Source organism: Anolis carolinensis, chromosome 3 (genome assembly GCF_035594765.1).
Source record: "Anolis carolinensis isolate JA03-04 chromosome 3, rAnoCar3.1.pri, whole genome shotgun sequence".
Taxonomy (NCBI): Eukaryota; Metazoa; Chordata; class Lepidosauria; order Squamata; family Dactyloidae; genus Anolis; species Anolis carolinensis.
Genome location: NC_085843.1, coordinates 115,833,164 through 115,857,574, shown reverse-complemented (window position 1 = coordinate 115,857,574; position 24,411 = coordinate 115,833,164). Strand labels below are relative to the sequence as shown.

General features: G+C 43.1%; 1 long non-coding RNA gene across 5 annotated transcripts in view; it reads left to right on the top strand.

The window, feature by feature from the left end:
- LOC103279704 (uncharacterized) overlaps positions 1 to 24,411 on the top strand; it is a 158,779-nt gene that overhangs the window by 86,178 nt on the left and 48,190 nt on the right. For 4 of the 5 annotated variants that reach the window (XR_010004334.1, XR_010004332.1, XR_010004326.1 and 1 more), the window contains exon 4: positions 7,136 to 7,770. The exons of the other annotated variant lie outside the window; for it this stretch is intronic. This is a non-coding gene — a long non-coding RNA (uncharacterized LOC103279704). Of the gene's footprint in view, positions 1 to 7,135; positions 7,771 to 24,411 lie in introns of those variants that run through there. 5 annotated transcript variants of the gene reach the window in all.

Here is a 24,411-nt window from a genome sequence, read left to right as displayed (position 1 = left end):
GGGGACTTCAATGTCCATGCAGAGACCATCCTCTCAGGAGTGGCTCAGGACTTCATGGCAACCATGGGGCTGTTCCAACTTGTATCTGGTCCCACCCTGACAGCCGGGCATACATTGGACTTGGTTTTCTGCCAGGGATGGGAGGAATGTGGAGGTGTGGAGGAGTTGACCATCACTCTGTTGCCATGGACCAACCATTACCTGATTAGGTTTAGGCTTACTGTGCCCCCTAACCTCTGCGGGGGTGGAGAACTGATTAAAATAGTCCACCTCAGGCGGCTTATGGATCTGGATGGATTCCTGATGGCTCTTGGGGAATTTCCCCTCCACTGTGGTAGGTGACTCTGTTGATGCCCTGGTCTCTCTCTGGAATAGGGAGATGACTAGGGCAATAGACACGATTGCTCCAGAACGTCCCCTCTCGAATAGCCGAGCTAAACCAGCTCCTTGGTTCAACAAGGAACTGGTAGCGTTGAAGCAAAAGAAGAGGGAACTAGAGTGCTTGTGGCATTTAAAGCCAAGTGAGTCAAACCTAAGGGCATACGCCACGGCAATAGATGCTGCAAATAAATCCTTCTTTGCAGTCAATATTGCATCCACAAGGAACCATCTGGCGGAGTTGTTTTGAGTAGTCAGAGGGCTGTTAAATCACATCTCCCAAGATGGGATCCCTGACAACTCAGCAGCTCGCTGTGAAGCATTTGCTTGGTTCTTTGTGGAGAAAGTCACTCTGATCCACTGTGCCTTGGACACCATGTTAACTTCAGTCTCTGAGGATGTAACACTAGCACCTGCATGTCTGTTTTTGATGGATTTATTTCAATTGGTGCAGCTCGAGGATGTGGACAAGATTCTTGGAGAGGCGTAGACAACCACATGCATCCTAGAACCCTGCCCATCCTGGCTGGTAAAGGAAGCCAGAGGGGGCTTGGTAGAGTGGGTGAAGGTGGTGGTTAATGCCTCACTTTGGGCTGTAATAAAACCGCGGTTGAAGAAACCATCACTGGACCCCACTCAATTCGTCAACTTTCAGCCAGTTTCCAACCTCCCCTTTTTGGGCAAAGTCTTGGAATGTGTGGTTGCCTCGCAACTCCAGACATTCTTGGTAGACACTGATTATCTAGACCCGGCACAGTCTGGCTTTAGGCTGGGTCATGGAACTGAAATAGCCATGGTTGCCTTAGTGGATGATCTACGCTGGGAACTGGACAGGGGGGAATGTGTTGGTTCTACTGGACCTCTTAGCGGCCTTTGAGACTCTAGAACATGGTATCCTTCTGGGATGCCTCACAGGAATGGGTCTTGGAGGTACTGTTTTACAGTGGCTCTGTTCCTTCCTGGAGGATCGCTTCCAGAAGCTGTTGTTGGGAGACAACTGCTCGGTCCCACAGTCATTGTCCTGTGGGTTTCCTTGGGGCTCAAAACTGTCCCCCATGTTGTTTAACATCTACACGAAGCCGCTTGGAGAGATCATACGGAGTTTTGGAGTTCGATGCCATCTGTACACAGATGGCGTTTGATAACTTTATTTTAAATGTTTATTTTATTGTACACTGTTTTTAAAGGCATCAAATGGTTTCCTATGTTGTAAAGCTGCCTTGAGACCCCTTCAGGGTTGAGAAAGACGGGGTTAATTACATAATTCATATTGAATTACATAATTAAAATATTAATATTGACTTATATAATTAAAATATTTTTTCAGTAAGAAGGGCAAGGGCCAACAAAAATGAACTGGTGGGCCGCATGCAGCCCATGGATCACGGGTTGGACCACACTGGCCTAAATAATATAAAGACAGATTATATCTGATCTTAGAAACTAAGCAGGATAAGCCCTGGTTAGTACTTGAATGGGAGACTGCCAATGATTCCCATGCCAGATGCTGCAGACTGTATGTTGTAGGAAGGAACTAGCAAAATCAACTCTGAGTTTTCCTTGCCTTAGAAAACTCTATTAAATTCATGGGGTCACCATAGGTTGACAAGCAACTTGAAGGAAACCTACTAGGCATATGTGCTTGAGTTTGGGCCTCAGAGGAAGGCAAAGGCAATCGTTTTCCAAACAAATCTTGCCAAGAAAACCCTGTGAAAGGTTTGCCTTAGGGTTGTCCTTAGTTATATATGATGTAAAACTGTCAGAACCCTGCTACTAGAGCCTGGATGTGGCTCTGAGTTTCAGGGTCACTGACATTAATAAGACACCTGCGTCTCAGGACTCAGAGAAGAAATGGCTGCTGGACTTGGCGGGGAATCTGCGCGGGGTTTTGCTGAGCGGGAAGAGACTTTTCAAATGAGGGGGAGGGTATATAAAGGATGGTTGGCCGGAGCCTCCCATTCTTGGCTTTTCTGATGTTTATGTTTCCTGCAGTAAAGTTTCTAGTGATATCACAGAGAATCATAGAATCATAGAAGAGTCTCGTGTGTTCATTCAGGAGCGGCTGTAGTGAGCTGACACTAAGCCAAGAATTACGGACACCATCCCGCTGTAGCGGTGAGGTGCAACATGCAAGTGGAGGATGAAGAGCACTTGGGCGCAGGAGGAGGAAGGTCGGGAAGGGCCACTCCCAAGCCGGACGCTGAGTTCCACCAGCTGGCGGCCCTGGCGTCATCCACCGCTTATGCCCAGCCGAATGGGGTAACCCAGAGGTGTGGAGTGGTGCAGGGAGACAGCACCGGAGGAGAGGAAGATTTACCTTACCCAGCCCCACAAAGGATGGTGTTTCTGGAGGAGAGGATGTCGGCGATGGAGACCACCCTGGCAGTAATGTCGAGGGCGATGGAGCGCCTGGCGTTTTTGGCGGAGCCAGAGAGAGGAAGGGAACTTCGGGCTGGCTCAATGTGGGACATGAGCGTGGGAAGCAGCCAGGGCTTTGCAGACCTCCCAGCACCGAAGGGAAGGGGAATGCGAAAGGAGCCCGGCGCCCGACCCAAGACCCAAACAAGCCTGACGCGGGTGGAGGAGAGTGACGACGAAGGGGAAAAGCCTCCGAGAATCCCGGCTACGCTCCCAGCTGAGACCCTAGTGCCCCTGGCGAATGCCGGACGTGGCACAGGGCCAAGAGAAACAGCAGCGGGGCCCACTGGTCCGCAAGGGGGCTTGCGACGGGCGGTGGATTGGGGATTGCCACCACAGGGACTCCTACCGAGACGAGAGGAACTAAGGATCGAGTTTGGGGGAGAGTCCTCTGAACTGGATTTTTTCCTTACCACGGTGAGGGGCTATATGGAGGACAATGCTCACACTTTTAGAATGGAATCCAGCCGGATCCGGGCCATTGGTGCAGTGTTGAAGAGGGGAGCGGCTAGCTGGTACGTTCAGCTGCACGCGCGGCGTGACCCATGTCTGGGGTCAGTCCGACGCTTTATGGGGGCCCTGGAGACCCGTTTCCGAGATCCATTGGAGCAGATCCGGGCGAGGGAGAAGTTGAAGACCGTCTCCCAGGGGCAGAGGTCGGTATCTGAGTATGCGGAGGAATTCCAATGCCTCGCCGAAAAGGTGCCGGAATGGTCTGCAGTGACAAAGATGGAACTCTTCAAAGAGGGGCTCAGGCGGGAGATCCTCTCCTGGGCTGTGCACCGTGATGAGCCTGACACACTGCACGGATGGATTCAGCTGGCGGGGCGCGTCGAGAATTCGCTGGCCCAGGCGAGGAGGCACCGAGGAGGGCTACAGCAATGGCCGCAGATGAAAGAGGGGAGCCGGAAGGAGGGATCAACCCCAACCGGGAGGAGAGCGGAGCTGAGAGGGAACGTGAGCACCAGCAGGAGTGGCTGCTTCGTGTGCGGCCGGTTGGGCCACAGGGCTGCCGAGTGCTGGCAGAGAAAAGGGGAAGGCAGAGGCCCGCCCAAACCAAGAGCCGTGGCAGGAAAACGCGCCGAGGAAGAACCACCGATGAGGCACCATTCGGGGGGGTTGGTAAGTCAGGACAAAGCTATGATAGTGGTCCCCATTCAGCTTGAAAATGGCAGCAAACAAGCAACATGCAAAGCGTTTGTGGATTGTGGATGTTCCAGGAACATCATTTCCCCTGAATTAGCCGGGGGATTGGGATGCGAAAGAATGAGCCTAGAATCCCCAATAGCATTTTCGCAGTTGGATGGATCCACAGCATCAGGATCGTTAGCTAGGCACAGTGCCGAAGATGTAAAGTGTAAGATAGGGAGTTGGGAAGGAAAGGTGTCATTTGTGATATCACAAATAGCCAACTATAATGTTATACTAGGCATGCCGTGGCTGGGGCAGGCCAACCCGCAAATCAACTGGGAGGATAAGAGCATGATTTTCGGGATGAGTTTGGAAGAAGGGAGCCAGGAAGTCGAGAGGGAGCCGGGAAAAAGGGGGGAGGAAGACTCTATCAGAATAGCAGAACTGGCAGATAAATTACCCCCAGAGTATCGTGATTTTGTGGACGTGTTTGACGAGAAGGAAGCAGACAATTTCCCACCGAAGCAGAGGGTTGAAGTGAAAATAGAGCTAGTCCCAGGAGCAGAGTTTCCCAAGGCAAAGATATACCCGATGTCGGCTAGGGAAAAGGAGGAACTGAGAAAGTACATTGATAAAAACCTAGCGAGGGGTTTCATAGAACCTTCGAATTCCCCTTTAGGGGCACCTGTGTTGTTTAGGCGGAAAAAGGACCAAACGCTGAGGCTCTGCATTGACTACAGAGGCCTGAATGCAATCAGTACTGTAAATAAATACCCTCTACCCTTAGTGAAGGACTTGATCGCCCAGTTATCGGAGGGACAGATATTCACTAAATTGGATTTAATTGAGGCTTACCATAAATTGCAGATCAACCCAGAGGACAGGTGGAAGACGGCCTTCTCCTGCGCCTTCGGATTATTCAATTATTGTGTGCTCCCATTCGGTGTATGCGGGGGAGGGGCCGCGTTCATGCAATTAATCAACGAAGTGTTGCATCCATTATTGTACAAGGGAGTTTTTATTTTTTTAGATGATATATTGATAATGTCTCGGACCAAGGAGCAACACATATAACTAGTCAGGGAAGTCCTACAAAAGTTGAGGGAAGCGAAACTGTATGTGAAACTTGCCAAGTGCGAGTTCAATAAAGACCAGATAGACTTTCTGGGGTATAGGATTTCCTCCCAGGGAGTGGCGATGGACCCTGCGAAGGTGGAAGACGTAAGGGGGTGGGAAGCCCCCAGAACACGGAAGCAGCTGCAATCCTTCCTGGGGTTCGCAAACTTCTATAGAACATTTATCAAGGACTTTGCGCGCCTCACTTTGCCATTAACTGATTTGTTAAAGACTAAAGGCAGGGGAGAAACAGCCAAAGTGAAGGCCCCTGGGGCCAAACTGACTTGGACAATAGAATGTCAGGAAGCTTTCGAAGCCCTAAAAAAGCGTTTTACTGAGGAGCCTGTCCTACAGCACCCTGATATGTCTAAGACCTTTGTAATACATTGCGATGCGTCAGACCGGGCATATGGGGCAGTCCTGCTGCAGAAAGACGAGGGGGGGGGGAACCTGAAGCCATGTGGCTATCTGTCGAAAAAGTTTAGCGATACAGAAAAAAACTGGCCGATTTGGGAGAGGGAAGCCTTAGCGATTCTGAAAGCACTAGAGTGCTGGAGACACTTTCTGGAAGGGAGTGGAATACCGTTTGAGGTGTGGTCTGATCATAAAAATTTACAATATCTAAGATCCCCTCGCAAACTATCAGCGAAGCAGATTAGATGGGCCCAATATTTCAGCCGTTTTGATTTCAGACTCAAGTTCTTCCAGGGGAAACACAACATACTCGCTGACGCTCTCTCTCGGATGCCTCAGCACGGGGGAGGAATTCAGGAATCTGAGGGGAGCCTTTTCCTAGATAAGCAATGGGGCCTGGCAGTACTGACTCGAGCACAAGCGGCCAAAGAAAACAAACGTACTGCCATTTCCACGGGGGGAGGAGAAATATGGGAGGAAGAGTTGAAGCGAGCATATGGAATGGACGAATGGTTACAAACGAAAAAAGAACAGGGAGAACTGTGTGGGGATTTGGTGTTTGTTAATAAGAGATTGTATATTCCTGAATGTTTGAGACAAGAAATATTAAGGAAATGCCACGATAACAAGGGTGCAGGTCATCTAGGCCCTACCAGGACTATTAAACTGTTGGCCAAACAATGCTGGTGGCCCGGAATGAGGAAAGACGCCAGGGGGTACGTCACGCAGTGTGAATTATGTGCAGAGAGCAAAACACCACCTGGGAAGCCCCAGGGGCTATTGCAGAAGGTGGTAGAGCCCATGAGGCCATGGAAATGCGTGGCAATGGATTTTGTAGGCGAACTACCCCCCCAGCAGAGGCCACAGATACATTTGGACAATATTGGACCTATTCTCAAAACAGGCGCACTTTGTGGCCCTGCCAAAACTCCCCTCGGCTGAAAAGCTCGCGGATTTGTATGTAAAGCATGTATATCGCCTACATGGGTGCCCCGACAAAATAATTAGCGACCGGGGAGTCCAATTCACTGCAAAATTTTGGGGAAAATTCTTACAGCTGTTAGGAGCAGAAAGGAACCTGAGCTCGGCCTTTCATCCTGCGACCAACGGGGGGGTCGAACGTACCCAACAAACACTGTGCCAATTCTTGAGGATGTACACCAATTATAGACAGGACGATTGGTCAGACCTTCTGCCGTTTGCTGAGATGGCATTTAACGGGGCCGTACATTCGGCCACAGGTCGTGCCCCATTCGAAATAGTATACGGACAGGAGGTGGCACCTTTCCCCAGGCTACCCGAGTGGAAGGAAGGAGAGGGCCAGACCGACAAGGAATGGCCGGCTAAAATTAAGCAAGGGTGGCAGAACGTGGTGGAGGCATTGCGGGAAACGCAAAAGAAGTACAAGCTCTTTGCAGATCGTAGGCGCCGAGAGGGGGACAAATTGGGCGAAGGAGATCTGGTTTGGCTGAGCACAAAAAACCTGAAATTGGGGTTCCCATCTAAGAAATTGGCTCCGTTCAGGGTGGCGAAAAGAATAAACGAAGTGACCTATCAGCTGAGGCTACCCAAGGACCTAGGAAAGGTACACCCGGTATTCCATTGCAGCCTGTTAAAAAAGTATAAAGGAACTCTGGACAGCGGAGAACAATAGTTGTGTTAAATCTTTTCCTTCCAGGACGAAGGGGAGGAGGACGCCATGTCAGAACCCTGCTACTAGAGCCTGGATGTGGCTCTGAGTTTCAGGGTCACTGACATTAAGACACCTGCGTCTCAGGACTCGGAGAAGAAACGGCTGCTGGACTTGGCGGGGAATCTGCGCGGGGTTTTGCTGAGCGGGAAGAGACTTTTCAAATGAGGGGGAGGGTATATAAAGGATGGTTGGCCGGAGTCTCCCATTCTTGGCTTTTCTGATGTTTATGTTTCCTGCAGTAAAGTTTCTGGTGATATCACAGAGAGTCTCGTGTGTTCATTCAGGAGCGGCTGTAGTGAGCTGACATAAAACCATACAACAGCAAACACATACAAACAAAGATGTACTACCGTATATACTCGAGTATAAGCTGACCCAAATATAAGCCGAGGCACCTAATTTTACCACTGGAAAACTGGAAAAACATTGACTCCAGTATAAGCCGGGGGTGGTAAATTTCAGAAATAAAAATAGATACCAATAAAATTACATTAATTGAGGCATTAGTAGGTCAAATGTTTTTAATATTTACAAAAAGCTCTAATTTAAGATAAGATTGTCCAACTCTGATTAAATCATTATTGTAATCTTCTTCAATGTAAATGTGCTTATGTATCCTTTTAATAATAATAGAATAAAATAATACATGTAATAATAATAATAATAATGGAAAATAATAAATGTAGTAATAAATAGAGTAAAATAATAAATATAATAATATCAGAGTGAAATAATAAATGTATTAATAATAATAATAATAAAAATAGAGTAAAATAAATGTAATAGTAGCAACAATAATAGAGAAAAATAATAAATGTAATAATACCAATAATAATAGAGAAAAATAATAAATGTACCATATATTCTCGAGTATAAGCTGACCCAAATATAAGCCAACCAGGACCCTCACCCGAGTATAAGCTGAGGGGGGCTTTTTCAGTCTTAAAAAAAGGGTTGAAAAACTAGGCTTATACTCGAGTATATACAGTATTTTAAATTTGAAAGGTTCACTAGGTTTCTTTCAAATATAGCTTCATTTCAAGTTCTCTTTACCATGTCACTGTTTTATTTTATTTTATTTTTCTCCCCCAACTAAAATGCATGGGCGGAACTGGCACATCAAGCACATGAAAGGTTTTGACTTTTTATTCCTATCATGCATTTTGGTGAGAGGAATTAAATGTCAAAACACAAAAGTGATTATACTCTTAATGGCAAAAATATATATAATTCCACAATCAGTTCCTTTTTAAAAAATTTCTCTCAAATTGTCAGGACTGTAATGAAAGGGCAAAGGGGTCTTACTTTGACATTATGTGAAATTGAAAGTTACATCTGTATGCCTTTGTTCGCTCAAATAATTTTTGTGTCTTCAGTCAGTCCTATTCATTTCCTAATACTTCATGCTTAGGATTTAAATAATATTTTGTTAAAAATTTTGACACAAATAACTAAATGAAATGTGACATATATGATATCAACAAGGTAAAAGTAAATTTACCTTGCTGATATCATATATGTCACATACATGATATAAACAGGGAGTCCTGGCATGGGCTAGTCCATGAGATCACCAAGATTCAGAAGCAACTGAATGAATAAACAACAACAAAAGTAAATATTTTTATGGGTGGTCACCTCCAGCTGTTATCAATGTCTTCAACCTATGATTTCAGTGTCATCATTGAAGCCACAGATGGCTGACTAGGGTGCTTCCAATGATAATTATAACCAGGCACCCACAGATCTCATTGAAATTTATGGAAGTCTAGGTAACAAAGGGTGGGTCTACACTGACAAATAGAGTGGGCTTGAACTGGCATCTTAGATGCCAGTTTGAGCCCACTTGGTGGCTTGAAAGGAACTTCCTGAGTCACAATGATGATGGCAGCAGGGAAGTCCTGCTGCCCAGCTATGCCTAAAATGGTTTGGCATACTGGGCGGGGCCCCAGCTACTGGCTTTCTCCTTCCCGTCTTCCACCCCCATCCATGATTCATATGACCTGGTAGAAGGAAAGAGGACCCCCAAAGGCCCTATCGCTATTGTAGCTAGCAGTAACATGGGGGAATGGGATGGGATATGGGACAGTCATCCCACATCCTTGGGCCACCTGCGCCCGGAGAGTATGAAATGGTTGTCAGCGTTAGGAATTGCAGCTATCTGGACAAGCCCTGACTCAGGGGAGGACTCAAATCTTGCTTCAGGATCCCCCACCCCCATTAGTTTAACCCTGAGTAAAACTGCATTAACTGGATTTTCCCCAGGTTAATTCAAATCAACTGATTGCTTTCCACATCCATCTAAGTATTCAGTGCTAATGTGCTCACAGTCAAATGTCAGGTACCCTAATCCTATGTGCTCCAGGGAACTTGTTGCTATTGTTGTGTGCCTTCAAATCCATGTCAATGTATAGCAGTCTTATTGTAGCCAAAATTTGTTCAGAGGATGCTTGGAGCTGATGATGTGTGAGATCCAAAATCACCCACTGGATTTTTGTGGGTGACCCTGATCCTGTTTTGTGCCTAAGAATCCTAAAGACACAAGATCTGATCTGATATTGAAAGTTAAAGCAGAATCAGTCCTGGTTAGTACCTAGATGAGAGACTGGCAATGCTGCTGTAGGCTATGAATCTTACATTAGGCAAGCAAGTATTAAAGCTGGTCAAATTTGGTGCCAGTCCCTATCACAGTCCTCCATTGTGTGCATCCTGCTGTCGGTCTGCCTCTATGCCCCTCTGTGATTCTCCTACTCTTAGCTATTGATGAATGAAATCCATTAATAGCTCCCAGTCCTGCAACATTCCCATCACCTGTCTTGATGTAGTGAGTCCAGGGGCGGTAAGCGAAGTATGCAACTGCAGAAGGCGCCAATCCCCTAGGGGCGCTATTGAGGCACCTGGCACAGTGCCAAGAGAAAGAGAGAGGCGGACAAATAAAAGTTCTAGGAAACAGCAATGCGGCCCAGGTTTCCCTAGGCGGGGCCTTGACCGGAGGGAGGAAACTCCTCCCTCTGGCCAAGGCCCAGTGGCACTTTGGGGAAACACATGGCGCATTGCTAAGCAGCAGTGCACCACATGTTTCCCTAGGTGGGGTCTTGGCCGGAAGGAGGAAACTCCTCCTTCCAGCCAAGGCACAGCGCCACTTTGGGAAAATCTCCACGGCTGTCTTCTTCCACTCTCACCGCATTGGGGGGGGGGGCATCAAAATACGGTTTGTTTACACTTGAAAATTGCCTAGGGCCAACCCTCGGTGAGTCCCATTTGCTTCTGTGCTGGCATGTGGAAGTAAAGTGATATCAGGGGGCAGAATTCTCTTTCTTTCCCTCCTTGCTATTCCAAAGCTGCCTGCCTTTCTCCCATATTTATATTTGCTTCTTTTTCATTTTTCAGTGTTGGAATTGCACAGTTGTGCTGAAAATACTAAATTTAGAAATACCAGTAGTGCAGGAAAGTGAGGTTATGAGATTTTGTGGAAGTAAGATGGCAGGACTATGAACTAGCAAATTCAAGAGAGATGCAATATCGAGAGTGCTCAACACAGTTTGTATCCACTATCAACAATAATGTGACTGTGGTATAATAGCAGGTTTGTGCTTTAAACTTCTCTATTTCTGAGGTAGAAAGTAGCAAAACCATCTGTACCTAAGAAAATCTATGCAATTAATGGGGTTGCCATATATTGAGAAAAGACACGACCTTGTCACATGGCCACTGAAATTGTCACGCTTTATGGCGAATCTGGTGACCTTCATCGTGGGGCATGGGGAACCTGCTGCCCCATGACTCGCATCGTCTGGCTCCTGAGGAAGCTGATCCCATTGGGAGAAGCCACATTGCTTCCTATGGCACCCATTGCTTCCTATGGCAACATGGGCAGCCTCCCGTGTTGCTGTTGTGACGGCATTTGCTGGCGCCACCCTAGAACATCCACGGAGCCCCATCGGAAGTTCATCTGCATTGTTTGATGGGAGCTGACGGGCTCCATGGATGATTTAGGGCTTAATCGGCGTATCATACGCCGATTAAGCCCTAAGTCATCCACATACACCGCGTATGTCACCGGTTTAAGTCCTATATGATGAGGTGGTTGGAGGGATATGCTCCTAGTCCAACCCTTATTCCATTGTATTATGCTAGGTCTTGTCATGGGAATCCTCATAACATAAACTGAATGCTACTGATCACAAAATATATCAATCTGTTCTACCAGGTGCTACCATCAGTGACAAAGGATCTGGAAACTAACCTTTTATTTCTAAAAATTGCACCAATGTAATATACAACTCCAGGGCATTATGGAAAGTTAGAGTTGGGGCTCCCACAACAACCCCCTTGTCCCTAATTGGAGTGGTGCTAGTGCTAGATAATTCTGTTACTACAGATGTACATAGAAAGACCCACTAAAAAGTAGAGTTAGTGTGGAAGACAGGAAGGACTTTGAAACTAAAGTTTTAACTAGGAACCTCTTGGCAGCTGATTTCAGCTCAGTGTGTATCACACACAAAAGAGATTTGAACAATATTTTTCATCTGCTGGTGTACATGTGCAAAATTAGAAATTATTACTTTCAGTTAAAGGGAAATAAAATACATCTTACACCATGGTGGAGAGGGCTGTGACCAACTGACTGTGAACCTACTTGGTCTTGAATCTAGACTAGTGGTTCTCAACCTGTGGATCTCCAGATGTTTTGGCCTTCAACTCCCATAAATCCTAACAGCTGGTAAACTGGCTGGGATTTCTGAGAACTGTAGGTCAAAACACCTGGAGACCCACAGGTTGAGAACCACTGGTCTAGAAGGAAAACCTCAAGGTCTTAGGGCCCTCTGCCTTTAAATTAGACTGGGACAGAAAGAGGAGTATTCCCCAACTGGCCTTTAAAGTGGACCATACATTTCAAATAGGGAACATGGCAGCCTCACAGCTCAAGGTTAGGCAGTAGCATTAAGTACTCAAACTTTGCTCAATGAAGAAACACAATCATTTACAACTGGCAGCCAAAGTAAAGCCTTTTCATCACCTGGGACTAATAGTAATCCTAGATTCCCATCTTCTGAACTCAGGAAAGCCTTCTCTGTACACCATGCATTGGCTTTTCTTGTTAAATCTCTTAGCATCACCCACAACCCTGTGAGATTCTAACCTTCTGTCTTGAGTTAGATACAAATGACCCTGACTGCAGCCTAACCTTGGCACTCCAACATGGCTTTGGATGGATTCCCCTCCTGTGAAAATTGTATTTGGGGAGATCTGAGTGTTAAGCTTCAGTCCCTTCCAGTACAGGATTTGGATCAATGCCAAGTTAGTTTGCTTCTATTTCCAATCTGCTGAAGAAAAAGAGCATTGCCGATAGCAGAGTTTGATAAGTAAAAGGTGTCACTCTTTCTCACCTACTCAGGCTCCGGATTGTCATCTTTTCCCTTTGTTCCTTTGCAAGTTGCTGTTGTCAGTTCCTGAGTCATGGAACCATTTGCAGGAAGGACTCTAGAGAATTTGGAGAGAAAGAAAAGGAGGAAAAACATGCTGCAATTTAATAAAAAGGTGAAAAAGGGAACAAAAATAGGAAGAGAAATGAGGACATAAAGAAATTGAGGGTATTCTCAAATCTGTAGCCTGCGGCCTTGTCAGGTAACATTTCTTTAGATGATGTTCTCTCTCTGTCTCCACCCCAAGATCTCTCTTCATCATTTTTTAAAAACATATCTTTTGGGAGAGGGACATGAAAGCAGACTGTGGGTCAAAGACAGGTATTAGGGGTTGCTGGGGATTCTGTCTGATGGCTTTGCTTCATCTTTGTGTCCGAGCTTTTGCCAGTCGGCAGGTACAGAAGGCTATCCATTCCAGTCACATCATTTTCTGCTTGATGACAAGCATCACACCTTCATCCATCACATTTACATTTCAAACTGCCACACGGCTGCTATTGATTAATTATTTAGCAGCCATTGCCCACTTGTGAGTATTTCTGATCTTGCATTTCACATAGAAGAGGCTGTTCTCTCTCATTCCCCCTTTCTCTCTTTTGTGGCTTAACCTCAATCATTTCATTTGAGAGAATGCATGTGTGTAGTTCATTTTAAAAACAAAACGGGTGTATGTGTCTGTCTACCTCCCTGAGCACAAGTGTCCGTTTAATGGCAGACAAGTGTGCATATATTTAAATGGCCACCCAAACCTAAACACAAGTTAACACTACTCATTCCATTGTCTACAAAATCACATTGATGTTTAAACTGTCGTCAGACTGTAACCTTTCTCTGTTTCCACATTGATCTGCCCTTCTCCCTGAAATCCAAATAGTGGAATAATGACATAATGCATTTTGATTATTGGTACTATAAATCTTTGAACTGGGAAAAAACTTAGGACCCTTTCACACCACATAATTGTTGTGCTATGATTCCACTTTTGTAGCCCTGATTCCATCCTATGGAATCTTGGATTGGGTCACATTGGGAAGAACACTGAAAATTCTCCATTGCTTCACAAACCTCAGGACTCCATAGATTTCTGTTATAATAAAGTGGAATCATAGCACTGTAACTGTGTAGGGTAAAATGAACTTTTTCTGTTTTCTACCCCTTATTTTAATAATAATAATAATAATAATAATAATAATAATAATAATAATAATCTGTGCACATCATCCAAAAATACATCACACAGTCCTAGACACTTGGGAAGTGTTCGACTTGTGATTTTGTGATACAAAATCCAGCATATCTATCTTGTTTGCTGTGTCATAATAAAATAATAATAATAACTACTTTATTTTTATATCCCACCACCATCTCCACAAAGGGACTTGGGGAGGCTTACAGGTGGAACCAAGCCCAGCGCAAGTGCTTGGCCAAGTAGATGGGACGCTCCAGAGGTTTTTGGATTGGAACAGCAACCCTAGCTGGAATAGCTTATGGTAAAGAATGTTGAGAGCTACAATACAGCGACACCAGGAAGAGTTGGGCTATGAGATGAATTGTGGACAAGAATGAGGATTTTTTTCTCTCTTCTCAGTCAAAGAATGGAGCACAGTGAGCTTTGATAGATAAGGGAGGCAAAAGGACAAGAATGGCAACATCCTCCATACTCTTTCCACATACAGAAGCTAAGCTTACTGGCAGCTAAATCATATTTCAACATTAGCAAGGAGAGGAAAGCATCTCTGTAAGCAATTGCACTCAGCAGGGGAACTTAGGGGATGTAGGTCAGGCCATGGGGCATGCATTTCTTTGTCCTCTACCCAGGATATTTTGGCTGAGGCAGTTGTCTCACTCTGCATTGGGAGAATCTTAGTACTAGATATTGGTGTGGGCTGATTAGCACGCATCCAAGAAACATAATAATTAAAATAACTCCAAAAGTTTACCTGAGGACAAATAAAATAAAATATTGATCGGTCAAGGGATTTATCAAAGAGTTGCCAGTAATACCTACACTTCCTTCAGAAGGCCCAGTCATAAACATGCAGATTTCCACGAAGGAGCATATTTTGGAAATCAGCAGCATCTTGGCCTTTAGATCAATGTTGCGTTTAAACTACATTAACAACAAACAGCAGATATTACAGCAGCGGAATTGATGTTTTTGTGTATGTGTGTGAGCGTGAGAGAAGCACTGTGAGTGTGCTTGGAGGTGCCGAGGTGCTTTTCCTGGTGCCCCCAGTCCCTTCATCAGGCTGTCTGTCATGGGCTGCAGCTGTTAAACGGCAGGCCTCTGACCTGCCTGCTGATTGCTCTCCCTTGAAATGTGCAGAGCACTGAATATTGGACAAACTCCAAATGTATGCTGAAAAAAAATCCCAGTAGTTGTTTCACATGCTCATCAGGATTCAGTCAGATAAAGGCCAGGTTTTATACCGTATTCCAAGGGCAAGGTATGGTCTAGAAGGAAGAACAGTACCATATGCTTTAGCCGTATGGCCTGAGACACCTGAAAATAAAGAATGGGCAATGTAGGTGGAGGGACTGCAGCCATTGGAGGTGGTTAGACTGCAACCATTAGCTATGTTGCCAAAGGCTGATAGGTAGGATGGAAACTAGGGAGGATTCCTGTATTTTTAATGGTTGTGTGGCAGAGCAAATTTCAGTACTTGGTTGTATGACAAGCAACACTTGCTAAAATTGCTAGTCTCTTCAGGGAGATGGAGGTGGGTTATAAGAATAAAATAATAATAAATTATTATTATTATTAAATTCCCTTTATGCCAGTATTAAATGTGCAGAAACCACACATTTTCAACCTAGAAAACCTATAGTGGAAGTTGGTGTTAGAAAATAACTGGAGGATGAAAAGCATCTACTTTAAAGCATCAAAGCTCAGTGCCTTCCATATCTCAGGCTTCCACTGTAGCTTGCCACAAGCATGTCTTCTCAAGCATAACTAACTCCTTTCTCCAACCAGTTCTACTGCACCAACAGCTTCAACTGCAAGAGGGAATTATGAGCCATGTATAACATTGCCTATGTTGAAGTTGTTAATTAAAGGGCAATCCAGAAGACATTATTGGTAGTGCTGGAGGAGCAGCAGAGAATGCTTTCACTTGGGAGCAGAACCTGGTGTGTCGTGTCCTAAAGACACTTGAACAATCCTAGTCTTTTATGGCCATGCCAGGAACTTGGAAACAATTAAGTTGCCCATGTTTATTTTAAATCCAAAGATTGCTGTTCTGTTATTCAGCAGGTTCTAATAAATAAAATTTGAGTTTGAAGGCATCTGGTGCATGCATCAATGTTTCAGAAAAAATCCAAACCAATCCTGCATTTTCTACCAGGAATCACAAATGTTACTTGTACATTTACTGAAGCAGTAGTGTTGTCCTGACACACACAAGGGACAGGTATACTCCAGGCGAGTGTAGTTCATCATCTTTTTTTGACAAAAGCAGAGCTTTGGTATGACAAGTGGCTGTTATCAGGGAGAAGCTATTGCCCTGTCTTTACTTGTGACTTCTGTAAGTCAGGGCTGGGGGCAGCTGATAGCTTGGCCAGGATTGAGGAGTTGTACAGTTCAGGCCCAGACTATAAATGGTTCGGGCTCAGATTATTTAGCAAACTGCATCTCCTCATACAAATCTCTTTGGGCACTTTAATCAGCAGAGGAGGCCCTACTCTTGGTCCCACCCATGTCTCAAGCACAGTTGGTGGGAATGGGAGAGGGGGCCTTTTCTGTGATCGCCCCCACCTCTGTAATTCCCTCCCTAAAAAGATCAAAACAGTTCCCTCTTTAGCCTCATTCAAAAAACAACTAAAAACTTTTTATGTGCTCAGTCATATAAAGATGACGAGGCATTGTTTGTTCTATCATGGAGTGGAAATGACTAGTCACCCTGGCTGTTGATGGTAATCAACCTGTAATTTTATCCTAATTTTTTAATCTCACTCTGCCCATTTTGATTTCCTTGTTTTTCAATGTTTATTATGGAATCTTATATTCTCCCATCTGTTTTAATGACTCTTACTTTTGATATAAATGTCTATTTGTTTTGGGATTTGTGTGGGATGGGTATTTACCTATCTATGTTTGTTGTACGGCATTGAATGTTTGCTGATTTTGTTGTTCACCTCCCTGAGTCCCTTTGGGGAGATAGGATGATATATAAATAAAGTTTTATTACTATTATATTATTACTATTACATTTCTTGAGGAACTCAGCAGTTATAACCATCTAACAGTCCGCATTGGATGCGTCTGGAAAGTTACCTACATAAAGGGCCTTGGAACTCCTTTCCCTGATTATAACTAATTGATAGCAGTCCACTTAGTTTCACCTGCTTTGTCTGCTCCTATCTTACCATCAGTGCTTTCTTATTGCATGGATATGCTGTGTAGTTGCCTGGGGGCTCCATGAGCATACAACCCCCCATGCTAATCTATGTGCAGATCAGACTTCAACATTAATTTTCCAATCATTCACCTCAACATTCAAATCTCTTGATAACTTGGTAGAAGGAGAAACATTATGACTTGTAACAGAAAGCTGGCATTTCTGTATTTGTGAGAGAAATGTTACTGTTTTATTGCTTGCAATGTTATATACTGTCACACATTATGTGGCAGTGTAGATGGGACCAAAAAGGATTGGTGTCTCATCACATCACAACTCCCATTTTTTTGTAAGGCAAATAGAATATTGTAATGGATTTATGGGAAGAAATTAATGGCTGAGGGCAACAATTGCTGATAGTGTGCATTTCTAGTATTGGAAGCAGAGCCTCCACTATTTGTGTTTCAAGAATTCGATTTGTGTGGTGAAGAGTTAGAGGAAGTGTAAGAAAGTGAAGTGAAGGAAAAGAAACTGTAGAAATGTTACATGGTACTAATAAATATAAATGTATGTTATTGATAATTTGCTTTTTATTCCTGTGAGTGGCTATGTAAACAGGGCCAAGTGCACTCCTTTGCTTGGGGGCCTATAATACTATTAAAATGGCACTCTTTTTCAGAGGGGACTCCTCTATATTGTTATAGATACATCTGTCTCTTTTGCATCAAACCAGTTCTTCTAGCTCAGATAAAAGACATAAAATAAAATAAAGACTTCCCCATGAAGAAAACATGACTCTGGCTACAACATTTCCACATGATCTCTTCAAAGACAGTGCCTTCTCGGTGTTGGCAGAATATGAATGGCAAGCAGATGTTTACTGAACATCTTTGATTATAACCTATGGGAAATCCTGATTCACATGGGGATTAATTAGATCACCACAAGCATATTTAGCGACAACAAAAATAGTGTCTTTTCACATTCATCAATTCTCTCTGTTTATTGCAGCTCTCAGTTAACAAGCTTGTTTTGTATTGAAAAATAAATAAATTCTAACGTACGTAATTAGTTCATCATAGGTGTGCCTAATATGTATTGTCACAAATAAAAAGCAAAAATGCCATTTAATCTTTTTATCTGGGCTTAATGGGATCAGGAAGCTATTTTCCATAATTGAGTTTTGGGTGTTTTGTTTGTGTGTGTGTGTTTATATGTGAAAAAAATCGTCTAAAATTAGTGATACCAGCATATAGCACTTCCAATGCTACTAAAAATAAACACAAACCTGACAAGAAACAATTAGATTACAAATGAACCCATTAATTATTAACAAATATAAATACAAAATAATAATTCAAGGTAATTTATAACACTCCACTCATTTGACACTTGGGTTTGCAACCAGTGATGAGGCATCAACTTAATAGTTAAAGACAGAGAAATTCAGTATGCAGTTTCTTTCTCAGTATATTAAATGTATAATTCCCAAGAGTCAAGAAGAATGACCTTTGGTAGCACATCTGTGAACCACATTTACTTTCAGGATGCCGAGACATTATAATTCCTCTGTTATATTGCTTCACCTGCATTCTCTCATCCCTCACCAGTCTTGTTCTTGCTTTGCTTATATGTGTTTTGTTGTCTATCTGCACTTTTTATTTGCCATTTTAAATAGTTTTGGTTTTAGAGGTTTTATTTTTTTATTGCTTCATGGCATTTTAAAGATTTGTATTTTCTTAAGTCCCAAATTGGGAAAAATGTGGAATATAAATACTTATTAGGACAACAACAATTATTACAATAATTATCTCTTTCCACACTCTTCCAATTAGCTTTCCCATTTTTTGAACGCTAATCTCACTTTTTATATTGTGTTGTTTTATGTTCAACATATGGAATTGGCCTTGTTTCATTGGTTCTTTTCTGATTAACCAAAAATCAGAATCTACATGAAGAAACTATGAACATCTAGAAATTGCTAAAGATTCTCCACTATGAGGCAATGGGAAAGATAACATCTCTTCCTGGTCCCCTTTGTTGATGTTTTTTAAACTCAGGATAAACTCGGATTGACAGCTTTATTCTGAATCAACTCGCATTTGCCTGGAGTGTTGTTTGGATGCCCCAGGCTAATGCAGTTACTATCAAACATTATATGACAATGTAGATGGGGCCAAAGAGGATTGGTGCCTCATCACACCACAACTCCCATGATTCCATAGCCTTGAGCCATGGCAGCTAAAGTAGATGTGCAAAAACTATTAAAGGATATAGGATAAAGTCTGACCAAATAATATATGTGTAACCACAATTCATGTTTATGCCCCAACTACAAAGGAAGAAGAGAAAGGAATGGAAAGATTCTATGCTGATATACAGGGAGACATTGATCACAGTACATATTGATAGTCATAGTCCACAGTAATACAAAAGAAGGAAACAAAGCAGAACCAAATGTTATTGGAGAATTTGCTATAGGATCTCGAATTGAAGCAAAAAGGCATCTTATCAATTTTTTTGTAAGGCAAACAGTTCATTAACTGCAAACACATTTTCAGGTAGCCACAGAAACAAGGCCTGAACAACCTGTAGCTCTCCAGATGTTTTGGACTTCAGCTCCAAGAATTCCTGGCCATGGAATAAGCTGGCTAGTGCTTCTGAGGTGTGAAGGTTGTGCAGGTCATTGATGTCATTTGACAGTCAATATAGATTACATTACTGCACACAGAAGATGGAGAAGCCAAATCTCTCTGCAAAAACAAGATCAGAAGCAAATTGTGGTGCAAATCATGAACTACCAATACCAAAAATAAGCATAAAACTAAAGAAAAAAAAGAGTATACAATTTAATGCCAAAATGTTGGGTGTTTCAAAATGATGGACCCAATTTTAAAGCTGTATATTTCAGGATGACAGTATATTACAATTAAACAAAAATTACAAACAGCTTTATGTGTTTTCAAATTATCAAGTTTTACTAACCATTTTGAACTAGAAACTAATGTAAAAAATAACCTTGCAAGGGGAGAATATCTCATTAGGCCTTATGATGTGGGGTCACCATTTTGTGAATGACTGAGGCTAGGGGCTGTTTGTTTGCTGGGAGAGGCATCTACCAGTAACCATTGGTATTCTGTGCTCCACCCTTTCAAGGGGTAAGAGTTTCATTCATGGATGGCTCATGGTGACAGAGATACAGCAATGTTTTTGAAACATCCTGTACAATTTAAAGAATATTTGTGAAACATTTTAAACTATGTAAATAACCTTCATAAAATCTACCTGGAAATATTTTTCAAATTGGTGGACTATTGATTTTAAGTATATAAAAGCAGAGACATACTGAATCTTTCACTCCCTAGCCTTTAAACTGCAATATGTGTTTTGTGCAGATTAAAAACATTGGAAGAGGTGTATGTGTTTTAAAAAGAGCAGCTCTGGATGTTGACTCACATTCAAGAGAATGTGCATAGAAAAACTCTTCTGACCTTTCCAATCAACAAGGGAATGTTAGGATGGGAGAAGACAAGGATTCTGGAGTGGCTCAGAAGACATAGTCTCTGTGCACTCCCCTTCCACTGTTCAGTCATTGTGCAATGGTACCCCTGTAATATCAAGATAGGATTATGGGTTGATGAGTAAGTGAATTCCGAGCAGACAAGAACGCAGGTGGCTGGGCATTCAGTGAGTCTCTAATTTCAGCTAAAATAAATTTTTGAATCTTTTCATTCAGATCAGGTATGTTGTTATCAAGTAATATTGCCCCCAGAGGTCCAGGATTTTCCCACTAGGACTCTGTCCGTTCATTAATTGCCAAGCATCAAGCAAACAAAATCCAAGTCTGTGGAGAAAAAGCAATTAGATATTTTAAGCAGTGATAAAAACACCACAAATAATCAATTTCTATGGCATTAGCAGCTACTGGGTCCAGCAAAAGTCTATAAAAGCTAGAATTTATTGCAGAACACTAGGCAGCTTACAAAGCATTGATCTTTGGTAGTATACATAGTTTGCTGGATTTTAAGGGGAAAGAAATTTACCTTTAGTAAAGGGGAAAGAAACCTCAGGAAAAGAAGATACAGCAAGGTAAAACTATCCTAAAATGTGTGTTTTGTTTACTTTCAACAAGCAACCCAGCTGTAAATTGTTGGGAAGCAATTGAATGTAATCTGATGCACAGAACCCTATAAAAAGGGAACAGTTAATTGCAGTAATAACACCTTGCATTAAAGGATTATTGTTGTTATTCTTAAAATTGTTTGCTACGCCTTGAAAAAAATAGAAGAAATGGAAATACATTCCTATATGTTACTGAAACCCAGAGCTACTCTTTTTAAAACACATACATCCCTTCCTGGTGAAAGTTAATGCCAGACGATACTTAAATTCATATTAACCTTTCCAATACTATTTATTTATGTTAAATAATCCCACATTAGGCTCTTGCTCACACTATACAAAATGAAAATGGGATGAATAACACTCATTAGAAAGACTAATTCACCTACTTACCTTAAAGACATAGCTTGGTAGGTTTGAAAATTGAAAGCAAAGTATTCCAAGACCAGAAAAGTGGCAACTGAAATTGAAAAGCCCGTGGGGTTCTCATGTGCTTGTACAGCTCCAAGAATATGGAAACATTAGGAAACTTTTCTATATGTGCCTCTTTTTCTGTCCATTTGAGATGTGGGGCTATGTCCAGATGTAGGAATATGGTGGGTAAGCAGAAGCAGGGCATCCCTGGCTTCTCTTCTCCACGGAAACCCGTCTCTGTTCCCCTGTAGAGAGTACCATTGGACTATAATGAATGGGGTAAGATGTGGTGCATCAAATGCAATACAATCCTTCCATCTACTCTGACTTCACTGGTCTGATGTTGGAATCTGAAGAACTAGACTTAAAAGAGTCAAAGTGTTATGAGATTATTGCCTCAGAAAATGGTGGCCTATCTAAATCCAAGAGCCTGGGGGCTGAAACAGTTAAGAGAACCCTTTTGCCAGGAGGACATGACAGATGCTGAGGATGCACCCTTTTCCTTTGCAGTTTGCTGGAGAGATTAAGGATTTCATCACACTGACAATTGGAAAGCAGAGGGAACTGTCTTAAATTGTTCCCTACTGTCTTACCTCGTCTTCTGGGATGGACGGCCATCCCACGTCCTTTCGCGTGCTTTTCTTACTTCCTCCTTGTTTTTTGAGTCAGGATTCAGGTAGCACCCATCTCTTGAAAATGGAGTTTCCTCTCTGTTTTAACACATTGGTAATATGGATTTCCATGGGCAGCCACAGGAGCCACTCCATGGGACATTTTGCCATTGTGTTAAAATGAAGAGAAGACAGAGAGAGATGAAGGTGAAGGAGAGGCTTTGGGGGTCTCGGTCTTGGGTAAATACAAGAAGCAATGGCTTGGTTAAATGCAAGAAGCACTTGGCAGCCAGGAGTGTCTGTCTGTTAATCTCCCAGGAGCCTTTGGTCTATCTACACTGCTATATAAAACAGTTTCCAGAATGCAGTTGAACTGCATTGAACTGGATTATATGAGCCTACACTGCCATATAATGCAGTTCAATGCAGTTCAATTGAATTGTGAAACAACATTGTATGGCAGTTTAGATGGGGCCTTTGTTCCTTGCAACCATTCTAGCTCTGGCAGTACTCTATATGGTCATGTGATCTTGATCTTTGGACTTGCTATCATTAATGACTCAGTCTTATATATTGTAGGTTTTAAATTATATTGTTTTTAATTTTTGAGCCATTTTGGGTCTTGATCAAGAACAAAAAGAACGACCCAAACAATTACCGTCCGGTCAGCCTCACATCAATACCAGGCAAGATTCTGGAAAAGATCATTAAGGAAGTGGTCTGCAAACACTTAGAAACAAATGCGGTCATTGCTAATAGTCAACACGGATTTACCAAAAACAAGTCATGCCAGACTAATCTGATCTCTTTTTTCGATAGAGTTACGAGTTGGGTCGATACAGGGAATGCCGTGGATGTAGCATATCTAGATTTCAGTAAGGCCTTCGACAAAGTCCCCCACGACCTTCTGGCAAACAAACTAGTAAAATGTGGGCTAGACAAAACTACGGTTAGGTGGATCTGTAATTGGCTAAGCGAACGAACCCAAAGGGTGCTCACCAATGCGTCGTCTTCATCATGGAAAGAAGTGACAAGTGGAGTGCCGCAGGGCTCCGTCCTGGGCCCGGTTCTGTTCAACATCTTTATTAACGACTTAGACGAAGGGTTAGAAGGCACGATCATCAAGTTTGCAGATGACACCAAACTCGGAGGGATAGCTAACACTCCAGAAGACAGGAGCAGAATTCAAAACGATCTTGACAGACTAGAGAGATGGGCCGAAACTAACAAAATGAAGTTCAACAGGGACAAATGCAAGATACTTCACTTCGGCAGAAAAAATGGAAATCAAAGATACAGAATGGGGGACGCCTGGCTTGACAGCAGTGTGTGCGAAAAAGATCTTGGAGTCCTCGTGGACAACAAGTTAAACATGAGCCTACAATGTGATGCGGCAGCTAAAAAAGCCAATGGGATTTTGGCCTGCATCAATAGGGGAATAACGTCTAGATCCAGGGAAGTCATGCTCCCCCTCTATTCTGCCTTGGTCAGACCACACCTGGAATACTGTGTCCAGTTTTGGGCACCGCAGATGAAGGGAGATGCTGACAAGCTGGAAAGCGTCCAGAGGAGGGCAACTAAAATGATTAAGGGTCTGGAGAACAAGCCCTATGAGGAGAGGCTTAAAGAGCTGGGCATGTTTAGCCTGCAGAAGAGAAGGCTGAGAGGAGACATGATAGCCATGTACAAATATGTGAGGGGAAGTCATAGGGAGGAGGGAGCAAGCTTATTTTCTGCTGCCCTGCAGACTAGGACACGGAACAATGGCTTCAAACTACAGGAAAGGAGATTCCACCTGAACATCAGGAAGAACTTCCTCACTGTGAGGGCTGTTCGGCAGTGGAACTCTCTCCCCCGGGCAGTGGTGGAGGCTCCTTCTTTGGAGGCTTTTAAGCAGAGGCTGGATGGCCATCTGTCGGGGGTGCTTTGAATGCGATTTCCTGCTTCTTAGCGGGGGGTTGGACTAGATGGCCCTTGAGGTCTCTTCCAACTCTACTATTCTATGATTCTATGAAAATCTGGAGTGATAATAATGATGGGTTGCTGTGAATGACCACAGTTATCACTCCTAGCCCTGTGCATTGTTTTTATTCCTGTTTATTCTGACTCTCATAGGCTATGCCTACACTATCCAGTTATAGCGCTTTGATTACTGCATCTAAGGGATCCTGAGATTTGTAGCTTTATGAGGTACAGTAGAGTCTCACTTATCCAACATAAACGGGCTGGCAGAATGTTGGATAAGCGAATATGTTGGATAATAAGGAGAGGTTAAGGAAAAGCCTATTAAATATCAGATTAGGTTATGATTTTACAAATTAAGCACCAAAACATCATGTTATACAACAAAT